The sequence below is a fragment of the Agelaius phoeniceus genome, chromosome W (assembly GCF_051311805.1).
Source record: "Agelaius phoeniceus isolate bAgePho1 chromosome W, bAgePho1.hap1, whole genome shotgun sequence".
NCBI classification, from domain to species: domain Eukaryota; kingdom Metazoa; phylum Chordata; class Aves; order Passeriformes; family Icteridae; genus Agelaius; species Agelaius phoeniceus.
In genome coordinates this window covers 1,055,560-1,076,347 of record NC_135301.1, presented here as the reverse complement: position 1 = coordinate 1,076,347, position 20,788 = coordinate 1,055,560, and the positions used below count along the sequence as shown (strand labels likewise).

The 20,788-nt window shown below is 54.2% G+C and overlaps 2 long non-coding RNA genes across 2 annotated transcripts; one reads left to right on the top strand and one right to left on the bottom strand.

The window, feature by feature from the left end:
* Window positions 1–309: 309 nt before the first annotated feature.
* On the bottom strand, window positions 310–9,067 carry LOC143696585 (uncharacterized). The gene is made up of 2 exons (XR_013185984.1): window positions 8,769–9,067; window positions 310–5,552 (listed from the first exon to the last, which is right to left on the bottom strand). It is a non-coding gene; the product is annotated as an uncharacterized LOC143696585 (long non-coding RNA).
* A 10,102-nt stretch (window positions 9,068–19,169) lies between these two features.
* LOC129122213 (uncharacterized) lies at window positions 19,170–20,157 on the top strand. The gene is made up of 3 exons (XR_008534529.2): window positions 19,170–19,213; window positions 19,292–19,376; window positions 19,457–20,157. It is a non-coding gene; the product is annotated as an uncharacterized LOC129122213 (long non-coding RNA).
* Window positions 20,158–20,788: the final 631 nt, after the last annotated feature.

The following is a 20,788-nucleotide window of genomic DNA, read 5'->3' as shown; positions in this document are numbered from 1 at the left end:
CCCCGGGACCCCATGGGCATCGCCGCTCGCTCAGCGCCGCCGCCCGCCCCGCGGGGCGCCCCCTGGCGGACACGGCGCCGCCCCGCAGCCCCCCCGGCCCGGTAACGCCACGAGCGCCGCGCTCCCCTACGAGCCCCAGCGCCCGCAGCCCCTGCTCCGTGCCCGCAGCCCCTGCTGGGGGCTGCAGCTTCCCAGCCACGAGCAGCCGCTCTGGGACGGCCGCTGGGGCCGAGGCGTTGCTGCTCCCGCTCCCATTGTGCCTGGGGTGGGACTGGAGCCCCAGGGAAACGCTAGGAAAAACCCCATGGGTTAAAAAACCACTGCAAACGATTTGTTCTTTATTTCTAGAGCCGTGAGAATCATCAAGTCAAATGCTGAGAAGTGACTGGCCCAGCTGTGCATCAAACCCAGAATTTTGGCCTTCTCAGCACCCTGCTCCAAACACCTGGGCCAATCCCAGGGCTGTTCCAAAGGCCCTGTGTGGGATGGGAATGACTGCTGCCACTAAGAGAACTCCTCTGCAAATGCAGCTCCTTCCCTTCTGCTACTGCTGCTTTGCACAGCAGCCCCTGCAATGGCTGTGGGGCAGAACTGGCTGGCACTCAACATGGCAGCACCAAACTCTTCCCCATAGCCCTGATTGTTCTGCCCTTGCCAGGATTTCCCCAGCAGCTGTAAATGTGCTCCCACAATGTCCCTTTGTTTCCCCAGGAAGAAGCCAACAAGACAAGCCCTGAGGGTTACCTTGCTCCGTGGCCAAAGCTCTTCTGGAGAGTGCCGGGGGGCGTTGCCTGCAGGTGAGTGTTGCCAGCTCCAAACCATGCTGGCTGCTGAGGCCAGGGCTGTTTTTCTGGCCCAGGGGCCTCGGTGTCTCCTGCTGGCTGCCAGCCATGCTCCTTGGTGTTCCCTGGCTGTGTCCCAGCTGGCTGGGAGCGCAGGGCAGGAGGAGGCCAGGAGCTCCTGAAAGGCAGCAGCACCTCGTGTCTTTGGCATCTGCAGGGGAGGAGCTGTGCTTGCACCGTGGCTCCTGGGCCAGGGGCTGCTCTGAGCAGGCCCCTGGAAATGCTTCAGCCCGGACAGAGACCACCAGTAGCCCAGCAGGACCCCAAGGAGCAGCTGGCATTGCTGGGAATGGAGGCACGGGCCCTTTGCAGAGGGGCTCAGCAGCAACTCCTGGCTCAGAGCTCCCACACAGCTGCCAGCTGTGGCCCAGCCACCCCAAATCCCTTCCCTCCTCCCCAGCCTGAGGCCATCGGCCATCAGCAGCATCAAAGCCAAGGCCATCTTCCCCCACAGATGTTCAATCCCAGGCAGCAGCCCTCAGAGGTACCTGAAAATCAGTGGGATGGAGTTCGGAGTTTTTCAGGGATCCAGCTGGAAGTGCAGAAGTGATGGAAAGCTTTCCCAAGTAGGTGCCACAGGAGGTGTGCTGAAGACAAAGCTGTGCATCCCTTTCCTGAGAGAAAAGAATTTGTAGAGGCCCCTGCTGAGGCTCTGAAAGGAGCTGAGCTTCTGCAGGGAGAGATGTCCCCCCCTGGGCACAGGGGCTGCCTCAGCTCAGGCTGGGAGCACATCTGGCCACTGCCTTCTCCTGCTCTAAACCATCCACTGGATCTTCTCCATCCTGGAGCTCAGGGGGGTGAAATGGGCTCCATTCCAGGCAGCTCTGGCCAGTGAGCCCAGGGACACCATTGGGCTGAGGGCTCTCAACAGCCACTTCTATGGAATAGAACCCTGGCCTTGGCCCTGTGCTGCTGAGCTTCCTTGGAAGCTCTGCTGGCTCCTGACACAGCTGCTGTCCAAGGCAGCAGCTCTGCATGGGAATGCCCACACTCCATGGGGCACTGGGAGGTTACTGCAGCGGGAATGGAGCAGGGAATTTGGGGCTATGGGTAGAATTCATCAGAACTGGCACAGCTGACAGGGAACCCCAAATCTGGGCACCATACAGAGAACAATCTTTGTCCTGCCCTGTCAGCTCCAACCCCTGGGCTGAGAAGTTTTGGGAATTAAATGGATGGAATGATACAAACCACAGCAAGTGGCATCACCCAGAGGGACAATCCGGGTCCCAGACAATTGCTCCACAATCCACTATGGGGGAAAACACCCTGTGCCTGCCAGGAGCTCTGACTCTGCTTCTCTACCAGCTCCTGAGCAGTGTCAGGGCCACCATGAGGGCCTTAAAATCCAAACAAACCCCCTATCCCACACAGTGAATAATCCAAATAAAGAAATGCATTCTTGTCATCAAAGCTCCAAACTGTGTCAAGAGCTCTGCCAACAAGTTAATGGGATTCCCAAGAATCTCATTAATGCTCTTGGTTTCAGTTTTATGTATTTTTAATCCCTCAGTGGGCAGCCTGTACATCTTATCCTGGGATTTAGAGGCTGAGCAGGGCTGGCTTTGGGTTGACCCCCACCTCTGGCCCCAGCCTGTGCAAACACACCTTGTGCCAGGCTGGGTGAACTCCTCACCTCAGCGTTTCCCTCCTAAATATCCCCTCCTTATCTCTCTGGAGATTCACTGACATTTTGCCCAAACCATGCACTCCTCACCTCCATGTGGCCTCCAAGTGTCCATTCTGTTCCTCACAGGTGCCCTGGTGCCACCGTGTTGGTCCCTTGGCCTTTCTCCAGCCCGAGGCTGCTCCTCTGCTCGCTCTCTGCAGTCTCATCCCACAGGGATCCTCTTCTCCCTTCCCTGCTGGCTGCTGCCAAGGAAGGAGGCCACAGGGAGTCTCCAGTGCTGCCCCCTCAGCCCTGGAGAGTCCTGGCTGTGGGCCCGAGGGGCCTGGGATTTCCCAGGGAAATTGTCTGCTGGTCTCCCTTCAATGACCTCAGCAATTCCCTCCAAAATGCCACCTCACTGCCCCTGACATCCCCTCACATTCCACTGCCCTACACAAACAGTTCTTGGATCCCCTCTAGATCACACCAGGTTTTCAGCCACATGAATGGCATCACCTGTGCCCACTGCTCGTTATTCACCCAACCAAAATCAAGAGCAAATGTTGGTTGGGCTTTAATAACAACTTGAAAGAACTTTACAGCACAATAAATCACCTTTTTCTTCTGTGGGTTTTTTTTCCCTTCAGCTGCTGGGCTTCCCTGTGAGGATGTGTGCTGAGCTCTGGGTGGAGGGGACTGTCAGGCTGAAGGGCTGTGGGTTTGTGTTCTTCTCCCTGGGCATCAGCCACTGCCCCAATCCCTTTGCCCAGGCTGTTCCCTGTGCCTGTGCTCAGGCTGGGGCAGCACAGGCAGACGCAGCTCTCAGCACTCCCTGCTCCAAACACAGCTCTGGCCTCCGCTGCAATCTGGCTCTGCTGGGAGGTTTGCTCCTAGAGAAATCCAAGAATTGCTCATGGCAATGTGGAGAATCAATCTCCACAAAGGGAGGTAAGGAATAAAATCCTGCTCTGGGAGCCCTTGGGATCTGCAGGGCTGCTGAGGGAAGGGGACATTCCCTGCCTGCAGTGCACACAGCCCCACCTGCAGCAGCCAGCCCAGCCTGCCAGCTGGGCTCTGCCAGCCCCTCTCTGAGCACCCTCCCTGTGCTGCTCCCTCTCGGTGCCTTTGGCAATCCCAGCCTGAGCCTGAGCAGCCCAAAGCTCTGGCTGGCAGCCCAGGGACAAAGGGACGCTCCCAGGGATGGGGCACATTCCCAGCAAACGCTCCCAGCAGGGCCCAGAGGCACCCCTGGAGCTCCTGGCTGGGGCTGGCAGGAGGGCACAGCCCCCAGCTGGGCTGGCAGTGACAGCAGTGACAGCAGCCAAGTGCCACGCTCTGGTGGCACAGCACAGACACCCAGGCCAGCACTGCCTGTGGGAGGGGCACAATGAATGCTGCTCCCTGTGCTGCCCCATGCCAGCAGGAAAGCTCCAGGGGCATGGAAACTCCTGCCCCTTCCCCCCAGCCCAGATGAGCACTCCTCAGCTCCCAACACCCAGTTCTCACCTCCAGCCTGCTCCCGGGGCTGCTGCCACCTTCCTGACAAGGTGCCAAAGGCCCCTGGGCACAGGGCTCCCTCTGTGTCTCAGGGCTTGGGCACGGCAGGGACCAGGCTGCTCCAGCAAGGACAGCCTGGAAGCAGAGCAGATGTCCCAGGGCTGGCAACGGGCTGGGGACAGCAGTTCTGAAACCCAGAGTGCTGAAAACAGCCCCCAAAGTGTTCTATGGTCACACCTTGAACATGGCTCCAAAGGGCAGCAGCTCTGGTGCCAGAGCAGCACCTGCACCATTCCCTGTGCCAGCCCTGGCTCACTGAAAAACAAAACAAATCAACCACACCCAGGCCTTGTTTGCACAATTCCTGATCCAAACCCTCACCTTTCCTGCCCAGCACTGAGGCAAATCTGACACAGCATTGAGAAGTGGCCTTTGCTGAGAGCAGCCATCATCCCAGTCCTCCAGCCTTGGCAAGATTGTGCAGTGAATGGACCTCAGCTCTACTCCTAAACCTCAATTTCTGTCAGTTTTTGTTAGAAAGATACTGGACAGGAAATCATGCAGCAGAATTTGCAAATTGCACAAGGAATAACAAGGCCCAGAGCAAAGCCAACCACCCCCATCACTGCTGCAGCCCAGTTCTGGGAGAAATGCTGATCTCATTTCTAAATACTGCCCTTCCCTCCCACTCAGTCCTTCCCTGCACATCCCTGCAGAGCATGGACTCCATCTTTTGCTGCCAACAGCTCCTCTCCAGCCCAGAGCCCACTGCTCACAGACACAAACTGAGCAAGCCTAAGGCAATGTTCCCAGCAGCAGATGCAATTCCTGAACTCCCTTTTCCCTGGATTCTGAGCCCTTGCAGGAAACTCAGCTCAGCCCAGAGTCTGTTCTGCTTTCCCAGAGGGAAATACAGCCTGATGGGCCCCAGCTCTGGCACCACATTGCCCTTGTTCCTGCTGCCCTGGAAAGGCACAGGCAAAGCCAGTCCCTCAGAGCCCATCCCTGGGCCCCAGGAGAGCTGGAGCTGCTCCCAGATGCCAGGGCCCTGCAGGGCTGTGCTGACACGAGCACAGGCTGACCCCTGTGCCCAGCACCACCCCTCACTCTGCTCCCACGGCTCCCAAATGCTGCCAGCCCTGCCCCTGCCCCTGTGCCAGGGCCGTGCCTGCCCCCAGCCCCAGCAGAGGCTGTCACCCAGCCCTGCAGCGGCTGCCAGCCCTGGCAGAGCTGGGCATGCACTGAGAGCTCCCCAAGGAAGGCCCAGAGCAGCCCTGGGCTGCACAGACAATGCCCAAGCTGCCCTCAGGGCACAGCCAGCACCACAGCTCCAGCAGCCCCAGGGAACTCTGGCACTGCCTCTGCACCTCTGCCCTTCTCCAGCAGGCACAGCTGGGGCTGGGCTGGCAGCAATGGCATTGCCATGGCAGCTCATGCCAGCAGAGAGGAAAAGGGGAGCCCTGTGTCCCTCTGACTCACCCCACAGCGTGGGCAGGACCAGAGCCCTCCAGCGCAGAGCCCTGCTGCTGAAGCCTCTTGCCTTTGGCTGCTCCAACACCAAAGCTTCGGGCAAACGTGGGAGGAGTTGGATGATTTTTCCTGCCCTGAAAGAGAGGAGAAAAGAAAATTAAGTCCACTGTGGAAGTCCAAGGATCCCAGCTCTCATAGCTCTGCTCTGCTGGCTCACTATGGGGTTTTACCCAGGAGAGGTGACACCAATTCAAACACAAACGTGTCCTTTGCCAGCACTTTTATTCCTGACTATTTCAGACAATGAAAGGATGCTCATTTTTCATCTTGCATTCTCTGCCTCATTTGAACAGAACCATTTTTATCCCAGAGCCCACGTGGCAGCCATTCCATCCTTTCCCATTGGACTTTGCACATAGGAAGGGACACCCGGGATGCTGCACCACAAGAAATCCCAAAGAGAATCCTCTCCAAAACCTCCCAGGGAAAGGTTTTTTGCTTTTGGGACACAAGAAAGGCCTTGGGCCATTTGCACCCACATGGAAAGCCCACACTGAGCACTTGCTTTTAAAGATGTTGCACTTGAAGTTACAGACATGGAATTGCTTTGGGATTTGGCATTTCCTGCACCCACACAAACACATTCAAGGAATTAAGCGCAGAGTCCTGAAGTTTGGTTATTCCAATGCTGTTTTGGTAGTGCCACTTGACACACCAAAATCCACAGCAACACTTCAAAAAATGCAAAGCAACTTTCACCCCCACAGCCCCCTTCCTTTCCATTTTGCAGTTTTGGGCTCCTCTTAAGAACAGCTTAAAGAAAAGAAGAGAAAAGGCCAGGACCTGCTCCCAGCCAGTGCCCCAGCCACCTGTTTGCCAGAGATTCTCCTTACAGCTGATGGCTTTTCTAAGAAAGCTCCAGCTCAGCCTTATCACAATGCCCTGGCAGCCCTCACCACGAGCCCCAAAGGCCAGGGCACATCTGTGTGCTGCCTCAGGAAGCTCAGGGGCTCTCTGGGCGACAAAGCCTGGTTTGGGCCCAGAGCTGACTCTGCTCCCTGCTGGCTGAACTGTGCAGCTGTGGGATGCAGCTGGGTGCTGCAGGGCAGAGTGTGTCACCCTCTGTGCCAGCCAGGCTCCAAAGGCAGCCCTTGGTGCCCCAGCAGCGCTGCTGGAAGCGCTGGCAGCGCTTGGCACAGATGGGATGGAGCCTTCCCACAGCTCTGTGCCCTGGCACCGAGGCTGGCACAGCAGAGAGGCTGATGGCAGCAGAACAAACCCAGCTGGCTTTCCATGGGCACTGATGGCACTGAGAGCCCCAGGCCAGAGCTGCTCCCTGCCCAGCCCAGGAGCTCCCAGTGCTGCTGCAGGGCACGGGCTCTGAGGGAACCCTGCAGCTGGGACAGGAACGCAGCAGCGACAATTCCCAGGCACAAAGAGATCCCCACCTGCTCCAGCAACTGAACCTCTGGGGCTCAGCCCCACGGGCTGTCCCTGCTCCAGGCAGGAGGAGCCACACAGCCCCCGAGGCTGGGCTCACCCCCTGCCCTGCCAGCAGGAAACAAGGGCTTCATGAAGCTTGGGGACACCTTCTGTCCCCAGAGGGCTCTGACACAACATCCAGCAGTGTGGATCTTTAATAAAGACACCTCGGACCTATCCTTGCCACACACTCGCCTTTGTTATTGCCTCACAGTCTCTGCTTTAAAATGTTTTGCTATTACAAGTGTTTAAACAAGACTGACCGTGAGCCCTGCACCCTTGCCGTGCTCCAAGCCCGAAGGCAGAGCTGGATATCCTCACACTCATCCAGCCTGAGGGAGCTGCTGCAGCATTTAAAACATTTACAAACCACCCCTGCCCTGAGGCTGTGCAGCCCTGGGAGGTGCCTGGGTGCCAGCCCAGCATTAGAGATGGGACATCAGGAGAGCGAGCAGACAACGCCCACTGCAGCCTCTGCACTCTCCGCGCTGCAGCTGCACGATCCTCACTGCTCAGCGACTCTCAGCTCTGATTCCAGGACTCCCGCCAGGAAACTGAGGGCCCTTTCCAGATGCAAATCCCCACAGAGCCACTGCTCTCCTCTCCACCCACCCTCCTGCTCCACCTTTTACCCCTTTGGTAGCCACCACCCCACCCAGGACACAGAGGAGGCTCTCGGGTGCCAACTGAGACCCAAATCGATCCAGGTGCCTCAGGAAATAAATACAAACCAACTCCTCCCTTCTAGGCTAACAAAATGTCCTGGTGCCCAGTTCCTGTTTCCTAAGGCAAAACCCACGGATCAGGGGAAAATGGCAAGTCCCAAACCCAACCAAACCCGGTTTGGCATCGGTTTCCATCAGGACCGTTCAGGTTTCCCAGTGCCCCTCAGCTGCAGCCACAGGAGCAGCTTCTCTCTGGGACCCAGGGGGGTGGGCACAGGGACACCCATCCTGCTGCTTCCCGGCAAACAGAGCTCAGCCCAGCCCAGAATGGAACAGAACAAATGCAGTTCTTGCCCTTGCCATTTATGTCTGAGCTCTGGCACACTGTTATTGAGCACAAAACTCCCGAGAGGGGACAGTCTGTAACTACTGCTCTGGATCAAGGATAATCTGTCAGTTCGTGTATGCACTGCACAGCTTTCATAAACAGCACTGTAACAGACACTATTTTAGACTGTAATACTATAATAGAGACTGTGAAATGTTCAAATGCTTTTACACGTAAGGAACTCAGAAAATGGTCTCAGATAATGAGATGATTTCCCACAGCTGGGGACAATCTTATCTGAAACACAAGATAACAGAAACAGAAACCAGAGCACTGAAAAAAAAAAAAGGAAAAATTTACTGACCCTCGTTATCAAATAACGAGGGAGTGAAAATAAGACAGGATGGCACCACAGGAAGAAATAAAGTATATCGGTTGAATCCACAAGATGGCACGAAGGTTCCAACCAAGCAAAGAACATCTAAACTGAAAAGGACTCTTGGAATATGTATAAACTCTAATGAATATGCACACCCCACTGCAATGGAACAGAATCTAGAGAACACGGTTTAAGGGAACCGGGTGCTCCTGGCAAACAGCCAAGCACCCCAGCGCTGCCTTTTATCCCTTAACAAACGTGTAAAAATTCTAGAGAGTGAACTCTGTTTCTCACCCAATAAAACGCTGTTCCCGCAGCTGGGACGAGCCCCACCTTCATTCCACGGCACACGATCCCAGAGAGCCGCAAGGCCCGGGACAGAGCCGTGCCACCCGCAGCGGGTCCCACGCAGCAGCGCCCAAAGCAGCCCCGGCCCCCTGTGGGTGCCCCCGGCCCCGGTGCCCCCGGCCCAGCTCCCTCCCCTCCGGCCGCTCACCTGAGGGCACCGCCCGCTGCCTCCCGGCGCTGCTGCCGAGCCGAGGGCATTGTCCCCGCTCCTGGCCCAAAGGCCGCGTTCTGCGCTGCAGGGCGCGCTCCGGGGGACGCGGGGCCGGGCAGGGACAGGGTGAGCCGGGCTGAGGCGGCTGTCCCAGCGCTCTGTCCCCTCCCGGGGCTCAGGCCGGGGAGCGGGGCCCTGCCAGCGGCCGCCATTGCAGCGCGGAGCAGAGTCAGGTAGGGCCGGGGACAGCCGAGTGTGGCCGAGTGGAGCCGACAACAGCCGAGTGTGGCCGAGTGGAGCCGGCGACAGCCGAGTGTGGCCGACAACAGCCGAGTGTGGCCGAGTGGAGCCGACAACAGCCGAGTGTGGCCGAGTGGAGCCGACAACAGCCGAGTGTGGCCGACAGCAGCCGACAACAGCCGAGCCTACCCGAACGGTCGACTCTGGCCGCGATTTGCCGAATCCATCCGAGCTTAGCTGAGGTGAACTGAACGGAACGCGACGGAACCGCATTCAGCCCAACCGAACTAGATAAGCCCGACCGAACTAGATAAGCCCAACCGAACTAGATAAGCCGAACCAACCTGAACATTACGGCGTCGCTCACTCACCCATCTCTCAGTGTGGGCAGGCACCCTCAGCTCCAAGGAGCCGTGCAGAGCGAGCGCTCTGTCCCTTGGGAAGCACGGAGTGATCAGCCCCAGGGACAGGAAAGTACAGACAAATGCCGTGGTCAGCCCTGAGGATTCAGGAGGATTCCGAGCCAGTGGCCCAGAACCTGCCACAATTCTATCTACAATTGCAATGTAATTACGGTGGGACAGTGCCAGGCTGGAGTTCAGAGAGCTCAGCCGTTCCACCGGGGCTGGGGACATGACTGAGGGGGTTTTGTGTCAGTCTGATGGGCCTGAGCAGCATCAAGAACCAAAAGGAAATTTTACAGAAATGTTTTGAGACAGATTGCCCCAAAAACTTGGGCTGCTTCTAGGGGGACAAAAGATTGAAAAAGCTTTCTGTTGAATTCCTGTCAGAAAGTCCAGACCCACTGGTTCAGCTATGGAAGGGACGGATATGATGCACCACAGAAAGAGACAAAAGCAGAAAGGTAAAAAGGTCTATCTCCCATCCTTCCCCAAACACGCTCCAAGGAAAAAGTTTCAGACGATGAAATAACAAAGAACTGGTTCCTACCTCTGGAGTTCAGGCCTTATTTCTTTTTCTTTATTACTTTCACCCTCACTCTTCTTGTTTCTTTTTCTCCGTGTTCTCCTTTTCCTTGGATTGTCTTTTTTGCTCTCAGTCTTTTCCTTTTTCACTCTACCCCTAAGTTTTCACTTGAGGTCTAATCCTAACCACTTTCTTTTCCCTCTAACTCCTGTCCTTCTTCAGTTTTCCCACCCTCCTTTTCTTCTCTGTCTCCTTTTCTCTCTGTCTCTGTCTTCTTTTCTCTGTCTTCTTGTCTCTCTGCCTCCCTCTCTCTCTGTCTCTGTCTTCTTTTCTCTGTTGCAACCTTGTGCCTGAAAACCCCGTCGATGGTAGAATATTGCCTGGGCCTGTGATGGCACCTGTTGGGGGGAGCTGAAATCACTGTGGGGCTGGTAAGGGGATGGTGGGGCTGGGACGTGGAATGAAAATGGAAAAGGTCCTAGATCTGAGCAACCTGTCATTTTTCTATCTGTTCCTTGGTTAATGTTACAAACATCTTTGTTGGCTGCCTTCCTTAGGAGCTAAAACGTGTCTTAAGGTTTAAGTGCCCGGTGAAACACGTGCTGACGTTTTTGATGGTGCTTACAGGGCTCGGGGGCACTGTGCATGTGGCCAGCTCTGCAGAATATTCCAGCAGCATGTCTGGAGGAGACAGCCTTTGAGCCTGCATTTCTTGTACCAGGGGCTCCTTTGCAGCATTTTCCACTGCGGCCTTTCACAGGTCTTGGCTGTAGTGTGCAAAATCTGATTTTCTGCCACTCCTTGTTTCCCCAGCTGTCACTTGCGTGTGAATCCGTGTGCGGACGAGTGCGTCTGTGGGCTGGGGTGAGCTCAGTTCTGCCAGCAGGAGTTTGACAAGACTGTCTGATGCAGGGCATCAGTTCACTCTGCAGTACCTGCATGGTTGCATCCTTTTCTCATGGTTTTGATTACAGAAAACCATCATGTTCATATATCTATAAAATAGATATTTTATAGCAGTTGCAGGTAAACTGTCAGGGTTGGTTTTTGAAATATTTTTTGAACTAAAATATTCTATAATTATGCATGTGATTTTTAACATTTAATACACAAGAGTAAATCTCTTGCTGGTTTTCGAGTCTTGCATTGATAGTCTGTGTGGTTTCTCTTCTTTACCTGTTCCAGGAGAATTCTTAGGAAACCTCTGTAGCCTTGAGGCAGTTTTGCTGTCTGTTCTCAATAGTTTTCTGAAAATCAGACCGTTCATTGTGCTGTGCAAAACACGTCTGAGCCTCTCATCACATGAATTCTGAGCACCCTGTGTGTTTGGCGCTCTGTCTTTTCCTCTGTCCTTCTCCATGGCCCACTCCTGTTCCTCTTTTATTCTGTGTACTCATTCCAGAGAGCAAGGAAAGAAGAAATGTGACCGGTTCCCACTATTGCTGTGTGAAGGCTTTTTTGAACGGCTGCTGTATTTATATTGCCTTTTTCCACTCCAAGCTTGACTTTTGCCCTCGTTTTTCGAGCTCTGCTGCATTGGGTGTCCCAAGGAGGGCGGGGTTCCTCAGCAGGGCTCTTAGGAGGCGGCGCTGATTCTGCTTTTTCTGAAGGCGTCTCAAAGCGCGCTACCAGAATGACAGTTTTGTGCCCTGGAAAGCTTTCCCTCAGTGCCATCAGCGCACGTCCGTGTCTGAATTGTGGAAGCAGACGGACTAAGAAAAGCCAGCACCCGGAGCAGATTTCTGTTGGCTCTGTGTCTGTGAGAAGCGGGCTGTGTGCTGGACGGGGAGAGGCGCTGTTGGAGAGTGGCATCAGCGCCAGGTGTGAGCTGTGAGGATGATGGGGGGCTCGGAGCAGCCCCAGGTGTGAGCTGTGAGGATGATGAGGGGCCGTCTCCTGCCGGGGGGGCGAGGCTGTTTTAGGGGGAGGCTTCACCTCAGCTGCCTTTTGCATGGAGCTGCTGAGTAGAGGGGTTCATGGGGGGGCTCCCGGGGCTGTCTCATGGAAGGACTGCGAGAGCTTCTGGCAGCGTCTGGGCGAACACCTGGATACGCGCTTGGATCCGCGGAGCATCGCTTCAAGGAGGTGCCGAGGGACGAATCTTTGTGCCGGGAAGCAGCAGCCGAACGGGTGAGCGCGTGTGGATTTGGAGCGGGGACTTTGGTCCTTTCCCTTTTCAATTGGATCTTAGCAGTCCCCCCTCCCCGCTTCCCCAGGAACAAAAAGGGAGCTTGTGAAGACAAAAGAAATGAAGGAGAGGCAATACTCTCCTAATATTGTCTGTGTTTGAACTGGGGGGGATCCGCTTTCGCTTGCGGTTCCAAGGATGTCGGTTGAAGGAAAAGCTGCCTTTTCCCGGCTGTTAGGGGTATCCCAGGGGTGACAGGGAATCCCTGCGTTCCATTTGAACGGGAATGGGCAAAGTATTGTTGTCATCGGATGGCTTTGATTTGAAGGTAGCCAGCCCATTTTCATCATCCTAAGGTTTAAATGGAGGGGACAGCGCTGGTGTCCCTCCTTTGCAAGGGTTTGAATGGAGGTCAAAATCCCCCTTTGCACATGGCTGGAAGGATTTCATTGGAGGAAAGCCCCTTCTTTTCTGCTCTCCCAGGGGGTGAACTTGAAGGGGAGAAGCCATTTCTTTGCCCTTGTTGAAGCGAGGTGAGCGCCGCCCGCGGCGTCAGTTTCGGGGTTGAGTTGCGGGAAGCCGCAGCTCTGGCGGCGTTTGCAGGGCTGCAGTCGGGCTGTGCCGCTGCATTTGAGGGCGCTTCTTGTGGCCGCGGCCCGGCCCGGAGCGTTGCCGCTCGGGAGCGCTGCCGGCCCGGGCCGGGCGGGTGCCGAGGCGCACGGGGGAATTTGGCGCGGCAGCGGCGGAGCCGCTTTGCCGGTGCGAGCCGCCGTGCGGAGCCGAGGGCAGCTGGCGCCGGGCCGGCCAAGGGCGGCAGAGGCGGCGCGGGCGCTGCTGCGCCGGCCCGGCCGGTGCCGGCCGCTCTGTCCGCTCCGGGCGCGGGGCTCGGGCGCCGCCGGGGCCCCCCGGGCAGGGGGAGCGGGCGGGGGTGGGGGGGTCTCCGGGGCGGCGCCGCCCCTGCGCGCCGGAGCAGCCGCCGGAGGAGCCGCTTTGCCGCCGGGAGCCGCGCTCCGTCCGGGGCCGGCAGCGCGGGGTTGGGCTGCCGCAAGTTCTTGGGTGTCGCGGTTCGGAGGTGGCTTTGTAGGGATCCATCGCACGGGTTTGTTCTGGTCGCAGCGGGTGTGCGCTAAGGGCTATGGCGTTCTTCCTGACCGGTACGGTTCTCGGTTCTTCGGGTGGTGACGATAAAGGTTTGGTTTGAATCGAGTTCTGTAGTCGGATATTTTTTTTGCTGGGCTATTCTGTTTTTAAAGGCGTGCAATGGTTTTTACGGGTCGTTGGGTGAAGCAGCGGCTCAGATTTTAATTCTGTCGCCGTGGCTTTTATTAGCGTGGGCGTGTAGCGTTTGTTTCGGTGGGTTCGAGGTGGCGTCGTGTCGTTAATAGCAGCGGGGTTTTTAAAATCTCTCTAATTGCGTTTGTGTTTCTCGTCTTCCAGGGCTTTTTTTTTATTCGGTTTGTTTGATTGTAGTGTATGTTTTATTGTTACGGATCATTTGGGAGATCTTGTGAATGGTTACGTTTCTCTTTCGGCTTTGTGTTTATTTCTGGGTGGTATTTTTATTTTGATCGAATGAGGTTCTATGCGTTTATTCTTCAGTTGGGAATAATTTTTTTGTTGTGAATTAAAGTTGATTTGGTTTGGGTGCCTTTTTTTTTACAAATGTATTTTCTTTTGGTTTTTTTCTTTTTTTTTTTTTATTTTCATGTTTTGTTGTCCTTTGACGTATTTGGTGGTTGTTGATCAGTTTTATTTTTGGGAACGTGGGTATTTATATGGTGGGACTTTTTAAGTAGTTTTTTTATTTGGGTAGGTATTTTCTTATATTTTACTGGCTGAGTTTTGTTTTTTTTTTTTTTTTCTATTTCGTTCATTAGTTCGCTTTCTAAAGTTCTTTTGACAGAGTATTGCTTATTCTTTGAGTTAGTGTAGATGTAGAATTTCGGTTAGTTTTTTAATAACGTTCAGGGTCAGTGGCACTGATTGGAGTTGAGTGAGTTGGTTTGGGTTCTTTTAGAGGTTTTTGTGATTTGCTGCGTGGGTTTCTCAAGGGTTTTCTTTTCGTTTGGTTCCATTTTTCTGATGTGATGAGAACTGTTAGTGAAAAGAGTGTTGTGTGTTTTTTTCGCTGGCAGTTGTTTGGCTGGTGGAGGTATCTTGATGGTTTTGGAAGACATTGGTGGGAATTCGATGCTGTTTGTTTTGTCATTGCATTTAGGAATTGGATTTTAAATGTAAAATTCTAAGGATAGCTATCTTAAAACAAGTAGGTGTGTAGAAATGGGAATAAACTTTTATTTTGATCTATTCGATCTCTATTTAAAATTTAACAGTTAACATAAGTCATGGTGTATTCCAAGAAGATATTGTAGTTTTTAATAGAGTATTGTGTATGTTGATAGATATATCAATAGAGATGCTAAATATAAACACAACTCAAACGAAATTTTAAATGTAGAAATGTGTTTCGAATCTTTGCAGATATATATATAAAATTATTAAAGGATTGTAAATATAAAGTGACATAAATCCATACAACGCGTAATACAAGTGATACTGTATGTATCTTATGATGATATATTATAGCAAGTAGCTATAAAATAGCTCTAAATATAGTCCATCACTATGATATAATATCTAAAACATTATAGGTATGGTAAATATAAATACAACAATATTATTAAAAGTAGTTTAAAAGAAAGGATGGTTTTGTTTTTTGTTTGGCAAAAGCAGGGGTTTTATTATAAAAACTACAAATACAAATAATAGAAAGGTAGAAATCTAATTGTAAAAATATCTCATGAATACATCAAGATGGATATAAAAATTGAAAATATTAGAGAAAAGAAGTTGTAGCAGTAGATATGGTACATAATAAAAATAATAATTTATCTATATGATGTGAATGATATATATGTGATATGTAATGATGAATGGAATGCATCAGTATAAACTGTGACTATAAATGTGAATATAATTATGCAAGCTCTAAATATAACACTATTTCAATATAGTTTAAAAGAAGGGTTTTTTGGTATTTGTTTGGTTAGAGATGGGATTATTTTTGGAATAATAAAAGTATGATGGAAATGTAAATCGAAGTATAGAAATTTACAATCAATATATACTGATATGGATAAAACCACAAAATATGAATAAATACAGATAATAGGAATAGACATAATAGATTGTATAAATGACGTAACACATCACTGTCCGGTATAAATATGTGTGTGAATAGAACTAGGAAAACTAGAACTATAAAATTTATTTAAAGAAGGTTTGAAAGAAAGGGGGCTTATTTGGTTCTTGTTGGGTAAGAGGCAGGTTTTTGGCATTTATTTTTAGAGGAGTTTTTGGGGGGGATGGCCCCTGTTCTTTTTTGCCGCCTTGGCCGCCCGCAGCCCCGCGGCGCGCGGCGCCCCCGGCTGGGGTGGGTGGCAGTGCTGCCGCCTTGTGGGCAGAGCGCGGTACTGCAGCCCGCCGCCGCCAGGCAGCCCTCTTGGGCGTGGCGCGTGGCGGAGTTTGTTTGACCGTCTCAAAATGGCGGCCAAAAGCGCGGGAAAATCGCGGACCCGGGAGTCTGCCGCCCTGTGGCCAGAGCGCGGTACTGCAGCCCCCCGAGCCAGCGCCCTGCCCCTCGCCGCTGGCTGCCGGGGGCGGGGCAAGGACGCGGCTGCCGAGCGAGGCAAGGGCGAGGGGCGGGGGCGAGGGGCGGGAGCGAGGGGCGGGCGGGAGCGAGGGGCGGGCGGGGCGGGAGCGAGGGGCGGGCGGGGCGGGCTCGGTAAATGGCCGGGAGGGGTGAAAGACGTTCAGGAGTGCAAAAGGGACACGATGGCTGAGAAGAATGGCCGGGGGGGGGGGCGGCCCGGCGGGGCCGCTTTCGGCGGGCGGCGGAGGCGCGGTCGCAGCGCTCCGCGGGCCGGGGGCAGCGAGCGGGGGCGGGCGAACGCCGTCGGAACGGGGCTGCACCCCCCCCCCGAGCCCGCGCACGCGCCTCTCCAGGCGGCGGAAGCGACGGCGGGCCGGAAAATCCCGGCGGGGCGGCGGCGCTGCCCGCCCTTTCTGCCGCCATCTTTGCAAGGTAAGACCGCCCGCCCCCTCCCGCCCCGTCCCGTCCCGCCGCCCTCCGGTGTCTGTAAACTTCTCTCTGGCTTCGCAGGTCCGTGCTGGAGAGTGGGAGAAAGGTCCCTGCTGCTTGCCGTGTCCTCGGTGGGCAGAGAGCTCTGACCTTGCCTTGGATGGGCTGCTGAGGATTGGATCCATGGGGATGTGCTTGGATGCATTTAGTGACCTTTACAGATTTCTTTCCCTGCTTTTTTCAGTTCACAGAATCATGGAAGAATTCAGGTTGCAAGGGGCTCTAAAGATCACCTCATTCCAAGGCTGCTGCTGCCGTGGGCAGGGACGTGCTTCCATCGAGCAGCTTGCTCAGAGCCTCATCGCAGAGCACCGAGGGGCCTTGAACACTTGCAGCGATGGGGCAGCCCCAGGACCTCTGAGCAACCTGTGCCCTGTGCCAGCCAGGTGCCAGAGGAGGAAGGAAGCCCTTCCCACCTGGAGCAGAGGCTGCGTAGCCTTGTGTCACCGAGCGTGTGAGACAGAAAGGCCCTTCCTTTCTGGAGGGGTAACAACACTCAAAGCTCTTTCTCGGGACAAGCAGAGCAATGGAAGGCCAAAGGAGCCTTCAGTTCTTCCAGCAGCTTTGGGAACAACTTGAAGGAGGAAAAGCAGAACCAATCTCTGAGAAGGGACGTGCGAGCTCTGGCGAGGACGGCTGCTCCCCCTGGCCTTGGTGTGGGACCTCCTGAGCTGCCATTCCTGTGGTGGGAGTGTTTCTCCTCTCCTCCAGCCAAGCCAGAGACCGCCTAGGGAAGGAGCAGGTAAGGTTGAAGCACTGAGATCTCCCAGGTAAGAAGTGACACGGCAAGAGGAAATGGCCTCAACTTGCAGCAGGGAGGGCTTAGATTGGATTGGAGGGAAAATTTCTTCACTGAAAGGGTGGTCAGGCATAGGAGCAGGCTGCCCAGGGAAGTCCCCATGCCTGGAGACATGTCAAGGATGTCAAGATGTGGTGTTTAGAGACCTGATTTGGGGGGCAGCAGCTGGGCTGGATGTCCTTAGAAGGCTTTTCCAACCGCAAGGATCCTATGCTTCTGGAAAGCCTTGACCCCTCTGGCTCTAGCACAGCACCTGGATGCTGACAAAATGAGGCTGGTCATAGAGCCTGGAGGTCCCTGTGCCACAGGGAGAGGACAAGCCGGTGTCACCTGCAGGGAGGGTCTCGTCCCCAGAGAGCAGCCAGTGACTGCGTCCCTGCCCGGGGCTCTGGGTGCACCCTTGGGGGGGGGACTCACCTGCCCTCCTTGCTGCTCTCATCCTTATCCCATATGGATTTAGCAGCAATCTTCTGTCTTTGCTTTCAAACTGTCCTTGGGAGAGTTCCAAGAGAGGGTCATTAGTTATTTCAAAGCCTACATCTTTTACCTATTGGCACTGAAGAGAAAAGACACAAACCTGCTTTGCATCCTTCTGCCTGGAAGTCCTTGTGACACGGGGAAGGGAGGAAGGGGCTGGCCGGGGTCAGCCTCTGCTGAGCCTCAGCTCTTGCTGCTCCTGCTCACAGGGTAAAGCCAAAAGCTGTCGTGATCAAAAACGCAGGCCACCCTTCTGACCTGAGTCACAGGGGCCGTTTCTTCTGAATGAATCAAGGTGGGAAATCATTCTTGGAGCTTCAGAAGAAAAAAACCCCAAAACCGTAGGTACATTTGTAAGAGTGTGTATGTACGTCCATTTCCTTGCAGGCAGCAGGGTGAGAAAGGGTGTTTATTTGAGGGCCCCCCCACACAGGGCTTTTCAGAAGCACAGCAGAGGCATTCCCATGTCTTCCTCACACAAGGTCCACTGCACTCACAGGAATGCCATTGAACTTTGCTTTTCTCTAACCCAGGTGTCACTCATAATAATGCCCACAGCCTTGGAATCAGGATGAAGGTGGAGCCTGAAGGAGCCAGGCACACTCAGGAGAGGGCAAGTAGCTGACTTGCTGGGATTTGGCCCACATAACTCTGAACTCATACTTTGGTTTTGGTTTTCTTTATTGTAGCTGACCGAGAGGCTAACAGGCGATCACGGGGCCCTCCGAGGCAGACTCATTTCAGGTGCAACGTGGATTCACATCACTGATCATCCAAAAGATAAGTCTGGGTCATGGCCTGGAGATGGGAGAGCAGCGGGTTGGGAGTTCCTGGGACAGATTGAAAAATTAGCAGAGGGAAAAGCAATCTTCTCCAAGGGGCCTCTTAGGACAGCTAAGGGGAGAGACTCCACATTTGATGGCAGCGTGCAGGCAGGCAGGGCAGAGCAGTTCCGGTCCGTGTCGTGTTGTCAGGTGTACCGTGTTACCTACTGTGTCTTTGGGGTCCCTTTTGCCTTTTCCCCTCGAGGCCCTCACCACAAGCATAATGTGTTGTGTTTAACGTCCCCCCGTTGGTCACGTTCTGTGTCACGGGTGTCTGCACATGTTTGTGCCGGAGCTGCTCTGCCCTGCCGCAGAGGCTGCTGCAACAGGACAAGGCTCAGGGACACGCAGTTTGTGGGGTGTGGCCGGACTCTAGATGATATTCCTAGATAGACAGAAGATGTTTGGAGCTGTGAAGATATCCTGCAGCCCTTTGACGTTTGTCCTCGCTTTCTTTCAGATGCAGAAGGATAAAATCCAGGGCAAAATCCATCCACCCATCCCGAGTGAGGAGGTTCCCCCGAGCAGGTCAGTCACCGTTTGTCTCTGCAGGGGGAGTGTCAAGTGTGACTCTGTTACAGCTCTGTTCTTTTTCTTTTTAGGAAGTAAAGCTGGACATCAGCAGGCAAGGTGAGATGGGCAAGGTGAGCATTGAGTAGCGTACAGGAGCAGTTGTTATTGCTCCAGTCTCACTTTGCGGTGCAGCTCTAAGCATCCGTTCCTGTTTCTGCGCTTCAGGCAATCCACTCGGAGTAGGCCAAGCCCCAGTCACCAACCGGCCGACGCGCTGGGTTTGCCGCTCTCCCGAGCCCTGGGGAAGAATCCCGGGACTCGGCGATGAAGCCTCTGCCTTTTCTGTTTAAAGGTGTCACCAGGGCAGCCTTCAGCAATGGCCGAGGAGTTGCGGTGAGTCAGGGAAGTAGGGAGGAGGAGCGAGGCTCCGCTCAGGTTTCAGCAGCGCCACATCCCCTCGTCTCCTCTTAGCCCAGGCGTGCCCCACGACGATGGCGTCAGCCTCCGAGTGCGGCTGAAGCGTGCGGCCCCAGGAGCCGGGCATTCTTGGGAAAGAGTGAGTGGCAGAATTGTTGGGTTTTGGCCAATGTGCTGCTGAGGTTATGCATTGATATTTTGTTTTCTTTATTGGAGCAGACGAAGAAACAACAGGAAGTTGTTGAACAACAGTGCCAGCAGGACCTTCCCAGATGTCGAGGCAGCCTTCCTTTGCACCTGACACAGACCGGCATCCCCAGATGTCTGAGAGATAAGTAGAGGGCTACGACCCACAGAGGGGATGAAAGCAGGGTGCTGGTTTGGGAAATACTGGGATGGGTTTTTGAGTCCACTTTGGAGGTGGGGGGTGTCCATGAAGTGGCCCCTTAGGCCCCATAAAAGCAAAGTCTCACTTTTGATCCCAGTGCTGAGGTGCGCAGGGCAGAGCGGTCCCAGTGTGTATCATGTCCCTTGTCTATTGTGCATTATCTGTTGTTTGGGTATCTCATGTCTCTTACCTTAGGCCTTTGAGGGGCCTGTCAGAAACCTTGGCATTGTTCTTATCCTCTGTGATCTCTGCATTTCTTGGCCCGGCATCCATGCCCTACAACCTTTGCCTGGGGAGCTCAGACATGTATCAGAATTGCATCTCTCTTTGGAAGCATCCGGTCAGATGTCTTTTCAGGTCTTGTTCTGAGCTGTACGGACAGCTATGCCCTGCCAGGATCCATTATGGCAGATTAGAGCTTGAAACAATGTGAGGACAGGTAGAGGCTTCTGACTGTAGGATTCTCGGGCATCCATCTCTTCAGTTTATGGAATAAATCATTCAGTTAGCATCTTGTTCCTTCAGTGTTTTCTGAGCCGCGTCAGCTTGCCATCAGTCTCACCTCGGTCGTCTCATTTGGCATGCTCTCGGTGCTCGCAGTTATCCCTTTTGCCAAGAGATTTCTGTCTGTGTTGTGTCTCCATTGTTTGTGGTGTCCTGTCTGTCCCGTGTCACGGGTGTCAGCACACACATTTGTGCTGGAGCTGCTCTGCCCTCCTGCGTAGCCTGGTGCAGTAGGAGAAGTCCCTGGGAGTTTGTAATGTGGGGTGTAGTTGGACTCTAGATGGGATTTGTAGATGGACACAAGATGTCTGGAGCTCCTAAGTTGTCTCTGTTTCTCTGCGAGCCTCTCAGGGACCCTGGGCCAGTCCCGAGTCGGCAGACACCGGGGTTGGGAGCCCCGACACGGCCGAGAGCGGGGAGACACTGTCTGTGCCCCGAGGGTGCTGAGGGCACCTGGGCTGGGGGGAGACACTCTCTGTGTGTGCCCCGAGGGTGCTGAGGGCACCTGGGCTGGGGGGAGACACTGTCTGTGCCCCGAGGGTGCTGAGGGCACCTGGGCTGGGCCCCTGTGCAGCACAAGAGACACCAGAGACATCGGTAGATGATAAAGGGCCGACTCTTAGCAGGGGTTAATCCAAGGTTTTATTAGGATCCCAAAG